Source organism: Hetaerina americana, unplaced genomic scaffold, assembly GCF_022747635.1.
Source record: "Hetaerina americana unplaced genomic scaffold, ioHetAmer1.1.p SCAF_2, whole genome shotgun sequence".
NCBI lineage: Eukaryota > Metazoa > Arthropoda > Insecta > Odonata > Calopterygidae > Hetaerina > Hetaerina americana.
In genome coordinates this window covers 60,858,922-60,866,877 of record NW_027286763.1, presented here as the reverse complement: position 1 = coordinate 60,866,877, position 7,956 = coordinate 60,858,922, and the positions used below count along the sequence as shown (strand labels likewise).

General features: G+C 36.1%; 1 non-coding gene across 1 annotated transcript; it reads right to left on the bottom strand.

The window, feature by feature from the left end:
- Positions 1–238: 238 nt before the first annotated feature.
- TRNAQ-UUG (transfer RNA glutamine (anticodon UUG)) lies at positions 239–310 on the bottom strand. Its single transcript has one exon. It is a non-coding gene; the product is annotated as a tRNA-Gln (tRNA).
- Positions 311–7,956: the final 7,646 nt, after the last annotated feature.

The window sequence follows — 7,956 nt, the reverse complement described above, 5'->3', positions numbered from 1 at the left end:
TTTAGAGAGCAGTACGTTTCCGTAATAATTGGGTCATTACGACATGATACGATTTCTCCGAGTTTTGAACAGGTTTATGGTGGATCATCACGTCTTCCTTCATCCATAAAGAAACATTATAATATTTTATCGTCAAAGATAATGGACGTGAGTCAAACATATAATGGAATTGAAACCTTTCTCTGCGTTAATTTTTTCTGGACGTTACTCCGCCACCACCAGCCGGTCAAAAAAAACCAGGTCCCACCGAGATTTGAACTCGGATCGCTGGATTCAAAGTCCAGAGTGCTAACCATTACACCATGGGACCGTATGAAGAGTTTGGGCTTGTAAAGAAATTTAGAATGAAAGCTATTGAAGATCCAAAAGTTATGCGTTCTACCCCGCGTCGGTCCATAAATTCAGAAGAAGAATAAGTTTTTACCTGAAGGCGCCGAACGCAACACCGGCGAAACTTTAGTCCCAGCGATGTGGACCCACGAGTGCATTACGGAAGATATGGGTTGTCATTATGAATCATATTACAGGGCAAATTGTGCACGATGTTGAGGTTGAAGAGTAAGAAAAAAATCAAATACATTTTATGCAAGTGTATCGGAATTTGAAATCACAAAATTATCTGCCAAAAGTGAAAACCAATATGAAAACGCGAAATATGTAAAAGCATTAAGAAAGGGAAGAATTGTACAATATCATGGGGAAATATTTCTTTATGCCTCCAGTACAATGAAATATTACGGAGTGGCCAAATAGAATTAGAAAAATAAAACGTTAGCTGACAAGGCATTCACGCAAAAAGGAATTTCAGATCATGGCATAAGGAAGGGAAAATTTGATGAATGTTACGCATTCTTCACCGAGTTTATTTCATAATTTCACTGGTAGAAATAATTTCATACTGTTGGTTCGAACTTGCGTAATAGTTGAGTTCACAGCTGCGTAGGCACAAGTTAACATAGGAATACGTCAGTAATTTGGTTAAATGGTTAGGTTTATTTGCGATTACCGACACAATATATTTTTATCCAGTTTGAGCATCGTGTAATATATTTGCTAAGCAATATCGGAAACATGAAATTAACAGGTTTAAACCTCTTAGTGCGGTGGGGATTCCAGGGGTACTAGTGAGAAGTGCGAAGGGTAATTTAAGAAAATGTATCACCTTAGGAAAAAACATTATGAAGTTATTTGTTTAGATATCCATATACAGTTTTTTTATTTTAAAATAAAATATTGTAGTTAATAATGATGTTATACATTTACATCATCTGAAAAATAAATGTAATTATTACAGTATTATAAATTTGAAGAATATTTTTTTAGCAATAATATTTCGATTTTTAGAAACAATACTAATTTTTTAAAACATTTTTCAATAAAATTACCATATTTAAATATAAGAAAGAATCAAAAAGACATGTTGAAAAAATTATAAATAAATAAAGAAAAACCAGTGAATTGCAAATTTTTTTGTCACCCTCTGCATAGTTCGATTTTGTTGAGAAGGCTGATCTCACTGAGTCAAATTGGGACTTGAAAAGCATTTTATGCTTTTGCTAATGCTAAATTGCTAATAAAAAATTAAAAAATGTGTTATATAATTGTATGGAATTCACCCTATCGATAGCACAAAAACCATAAATTATTAAAGAAAAAAACATAAGTTACAGCGATTTAAACAATAGCCTACGCAAGAGCCGATATATCGGCCCGCCGCACTAAGAGGGTTAAACATGAATAAGAAATAGAGTACGACAGGGCTGTGCTCTCTATCCATTACTTGTCAATGCTTACATTTAAGACGTTGGCAGCAACAGCACAGAAGACAGGAGTGGGAACGAACCAGTTAGAATAGGGACATTTAATGTTAGGACGATGCTGATGACAGAAATAAAAAATATATAAAGCGAGGAGAGATGGAGATAGGAAATGTAGATAGATATTTTAGGACTAGTGAGAGGTGAGGAGGAAGGTGAACGGGGGTTACTACAGCAATAGTTATAAATTAATATAAATCAGGAGGAAATAAAGTTAGTAAGGAGTGGCATTAATATTAATCAAAAAGATCAGAAGAAGCATGGTAAAACAGAGCAAGGGAATGATAGAATATTTGTACTAGAAATGGAAGCTAAACCAAGGAATTGGGTCATTATACAGGATTACATGCCAATAAACAATCACGGGGAAGAAGGGGGCGAGAGGGGGAATATGGGATCAATTAGTGGAAATAATTGCTGGTGTTCTAAGAAGGAAACATTTGATAGCTACGTGGGATAGGAACGTGACGGTAGCCGAAGGGACAGAGGGTACCGAGGTGTGGGGTTTCGGCTTAGGAACAAGGAATGATCGGGGGGAGAAAGAAATAGAGGATTACATGAGAAAGGGCTAATTCATGACGAACACTTGGTTTTCACAGCACAATAGGTGTAGGTATGCATGTTAAATTCACTGGGATTCAGAACGATATCCTTTATACTATATTATTAGGCGCAAATTAAGGAGCAGCTCGATTAATTCGCATAATGTTCGGGGAGCGGATGAGGATTCAGACTATAATTTAATACTAATGGAGTGTAGCACCTAGATTCAAGTGGATAAAACAGGGAAGAAATGGCCGAGGAAGGGGAATGTAGAAACAGTTACAAGAACGTTAGGAAAGGTGAATAAAAAAGCTATAGAGAACATTATGAGTGGGGAAAGGGAGCTGGATACAATAGAAGAAAAATGGAGTCAAATAAGAAAGGGATATTGAAATCTGCAAACGAAACCATAGGAACAATACAGAGAATAAGGACAAAAAGCCCATGGTTTACAGACGAGATGATTAGAAAGATAGACGAGAGAAGGTTATGAAATTATGTAAACAGAGTTAGGTCAAAGGATATAAAAAGAGTTATAAAATTAACTAAGTCGGAAAACTAATAGGACGAAAAAAGTTGGTGGAAACACTCAAGAATCCAAATTTATGGAAAGTTTACAAAGTAAGGGTAAAATTGGTACAGGAAGGTAAAAGAGTGTCATTGAGAAAGAAGGGAAAATTCGCGCAAATAATCAAAGGTTGGTTTGAAAACTATAAATTTAATCAACCAAATCAAAAAAGATTCAAGAGAGATGGAAAGGGTATATAGAGTATTTATATGGCAATGACATTCGGCCGGTAACTAGAGAATATTAGGTATATAAAGATTGCTTCGGTCCAGGCATATTTAATGGTGAGACAAAAAGGACTTTTAGGATATGGAAATAAAGTAAGTCCATGGAGTAAATAACATTCTCGCAGAACTACTTTAGGGTTTAGGAAAATGTGGGAGGAAGGGATTTTGTGGACTAAAGCATTAATAAGAAAGAAATTTGGCGGGGAGATTTCGTTCGATCAGTGTTATTTCCCATCCCAAAACAGGGAAAGACAGCCATATGTGAGAACTATGTACCAATTAATTTGATTTCGCACACAGATAAGGGATACTCAGAATCATCAATAAGAGGATGGAGAGTATGAAAAATGAATACTTGCTCAATTTGTGTTTAAAAAGGGGAGAGGCACACGTGACGCCATAGCAGTATTGAGGTAACAAATACAAAGGGACATAGAACACAATCAGGATGTACATATTTGTCTATTTGGTAGACTTCGAGAAAGCGTTAAATAGAGTGAATAGGGTAGATATAATGAATCTTATTGCAAAAAATAAGAATAAATTGGAGGGATAGGAGACCTTTTCACAATCTATACATATCTCAGACAGTCGCCGAAGGAGTTGCAGGCGCGGCTGAGTACTTTGGAAAGTCAGTGCGTTAGGTTTAATATGAGAATAAATGTATACAAAACAAAGGTTATGCGATTTTCGAGAAACATAAAGTCTAAGTTAAATGTTAAACTACTAGTTCATGAACTAAAGTAGGTGAAGCAGTTATCTATCGCGGAAGTGTACTGGACCAAAATGGTCAAAGCAGTAGGGATGTAAGAAGAAAAGTCGTGTTAGGCAAAGACGCTTTCGCAAAGAGAATGGAACTGATGAATAAGAACGCTGAGTAAGGATTTTAATTCAAGCCTCGTTAAAACTTTGATATAGAGCGTGGTTTTGTGCGGCACGGAAACGGACATTGAGGAAAGACGATAAGTGTAGGTCGGAATTGTTTGAAATGTGGGTCTAGAGAAGGTGAAATGCATATATCGGAAAACAAACGAGGAAGTGATAGGCAAGTTGGAGAGGAGAGGGGATTTTTGGAAGAAATCCCAAGAAAGCAGGAAATATGGATGAAGAGAATTTTGATTAACGATGGGATGTTGAAATCTGTGATAGAGAAGAGAACTTTAGGCAGGGGAGGAAGATATAGAAATAGAATAAATACATATGTATGAAGTATGTACAGAATGAAAGGAGACAGGGTGCATGCGGAGTTGAAAAAGGGTTTCCTGTAGTGTGAGGCGTCAAGTTGTGTCTGGCTTGCTGACGATATGTAGTACAATGGTGTCTGTATCCATCCAAAACCCACTCATACCTTAAAGGTTAAACTACTATTTAAAATAATACTACCATTAATTTCTTTAGGCATTCTGTATGTCATAATATGTAAGCAGGAGAAAATGTATTAGATACTTAATCACCGGAAGCGGCACTGTCAGCGTCAGTTTTTCTCATCATGGCCGACGCATTGAGGATAAAGGACACATCACAATACTTTTACAATACAACATGCTTAATCTATCGTTTAAAAATGTATCAGAAGGTGTGACTAAAAAGTGTATTTGTTCCATCTGTGAACAATTATATCGTGGCATTCCAAATGACGATCATTAGTATGGCACACTTTAAAATGAGCAGTACGAGTATATGAGTTGTAGAGACAAAAAATAGAATCCTTTAGGCTTCTTAGTAACTAAACAAAGGGAAAATCTTATTACTATGAGATCCTTTTAATGTAAATGAGAATACTATCAAGAAACGAAATCATCAGCATTTTAATAGTGATAATGAAGTGTTTATATGATAAAATATTTATAATTCCAATTACTGTTTGTTGCGACCTTATCATTAGGAGTAATGGTCCTAACGAGTATAGTTCTATTAACATTAAAAGGCTGTACAAGTTAGAATAACAGAAGGTGAATCAGGATGGGCAGTATTATCAAAAAGTTACATAATATAGTATTAAAAGGGGAGTGAGAGAGCTGTGTCTGTTTTTGCCAATGCTTTTCCACTCATTTACCGAGATAATGGGAAGAGAAACGTGGGAGGGGCTGGAAGTTAAAATAAAAGTAGATTGAGCCGATGAAATTAGTGGATGGCTAAGTGTTTTTTAGTCCGTATGCAACGTGTATGCAAAGCTTCTTGAAGGGTTCATCTTAGCTCTACTTTCAAACATTAGACGACTACTCTCATAATACTGACATACTAGGGCATTAAGAAACTGGGGAAAAAGTACCTAATTAAAACGGTAGTATTAATTGTACACTTAACTTGCGTTTCCTGTGCAATTCAAAAATATTTTTGTCCAAATCTTCATTTAAGAAGAAATACTCACGTACTGCAATTTACATTTACACGTATCTCTCCCACCTCGAAGGAAGATCCAAAGTTTCCGTTGGTGTTTCTCTTGTTGATAACGAGTTTTCAAACAAAATTGAGATTCCCAATCCATCTTAATAATGCCAAAAAGATGCTAATCAAAGAAATAGTCAACATCCGCCACTTGGAATTTTAAAGGTGAACCCTTAATGCAATAATTGAACAAAAACTAAAATGACAGACTTTAAAGCTAACTCTATGCTAAACTGTAAGGAAAACAAACGCTAATTAATAACCTTGCTTGGATTCTCGATTAGGTTTACAAAACTAAACCGTGGTTACCCAGAAATATTTAAGATGATATCATGGAATGTTTATGCTTTGCTGGTGATTCCACGTTATCACCCGCATTTTTCGGAAAACATTGCCATACCAACAATACAATCCTAGTCAAAAAGACTGAAAATTGTAAGACCTGTATGCTATTGGAATGGACTTCTCGTACGTACCCAACTGACCACACAATGGCGGATCCGTGTTAATAGAACGGAGTTTCTTTGTTTTTATCGAAATATCAATCCTCTCTCATTTTTCCCTTTCTCTCATGCTTGCAACTACTGACTCGCGCTGCACCTCGGCCACTGTATGATCATTATTGCTTTGCGCCGAAGGCTCAATACCGAAGGTATGGTACCGAGGGTGGAGAATACGCTCGCACAAAAGATAATAAAAATATTTTCTTTCAAGCGACTGTTGTACGAGCGGGGAATTATAGCAGATCGATCGGAAATATTCCTAAGGCGGGTAACATTGCGGGTAAAAAAAAGAACTAAATGAAGCATACGTGCTCAAATGGCTATTGGATTCAGCATTTATTTTTTTTTTCAACTTCAGTTTGGACTTCAACGAGTGCAATGAACATCCGGTAACCCGTATGTTGCTTTACCCTGGGTTTGCAGACTAATCTCTCAAAAATTTACACAAATAGCGGTTTGGGTATAAATTTTAAAGGCTTGGGTTCATAATGAATTGAGGACTCCTATCTATGAAGAACTCAAACATACGCAGAACACTAATGTCTACTCTTTTCCACAGTCGTTTTTTAATGCACATCACCAAATTTGGAAGAAACTGCCTTACCAAGTATCTTTCAGTAAATGGGTAACAGTGCAAAAGAGAGTGTCATATCATGGTATTCTACCTTTTATAAAAGTAGGTTTTGGGTAGTCCCTAACGACTATTTATTTCTGAGAATCGTGGGAACTTCCCATTTCTATCTTCATTTCTTCTTAATATCGTCCTGCTTACATTCTGTCTAAAAAGCCCAATCTCTTTCTTCCTCGACCCCACTTCCCCAACTGTCTCCCTTCAATCAAGGTCTTCAGCCTTTTCTTTAAATATTTCCTCCATCCACTCCCTCTACCATTTTTGGATTTACCCCAATAACTTCCTATCATCGCTTGCCCAATTAAAAAGCCCATTGTTTGCCTTTCTCTGTGCAACATATTTTTCCCATTATTCGCAAAATACTCATCTCAAAAGACTCCGATCTACACTTGTCCTCTTTCCCTAAAAGACTATTGTAGTAAATTGGTAAAGCACTACGTTATACATAAATTAAATTCTTTAGAATAGCATTTTAAAATTAATTTTAAGAGGGTAACAACATTTTTCATAACCACATGATACTTTATTTACACCGTAAAGGTTTCGTTTGACGCCATTTAGAATGCCAAGCTTGTGAGAATCAAGCAATTGCAGTTACCAATTAAAATATTTACTGTTATTCAAGCTACCATTGGTAGAATAAGTTTAAGAGATTTAGTAGGAAGAAAAATACAAGTCGGGTAACGAAGACGTACGTGGTATCAGTTAAGCGTGGAGGGCAAAAGCATTAGATATCCAGTGCTCTTCAAATGATTTTTAATCTCAATAATTTTGGAAAGTATTGCATTCATTACATTTCAGTATGAATCCCGAGTCGTTTAAAAAATTTCAAAAATTTTAATTTTAAATAGAGGCGGAATTTCAGTCACCTAAGTATAAGTATAAAGCATATAAGGTGCGTTCTAGTTCTAAGGTTCCAAATTTTTTCTCGAGTCTAAGAGTAAATTAAAAGATATAGTATGGTTGAGTTTCAAATTGCGGATATTATCTTTATGATTAAAAAACTGGTGACTGCCAAATACAGTGCAGAGGGTTGGTATAATAGGCTCAAGAGTAAGAAATGCATTCAATACTAAAACGTTGTATTTAGTCTACAAGGAAAACGTTATCATTCAATTTTTCCTCTTGCGTAGTCCACCACTCATCTCAATTCATCCTTAATTGAGGGAGGCATGAGGTGATTGTGTTTTGGGTCTGAAAAAGGGCGTTCATGGGTGTGACAGTTTAAAGAAGGCCAGACGTCGTATAACAACGAACCTATGAGTCCTCTCCCACAGAC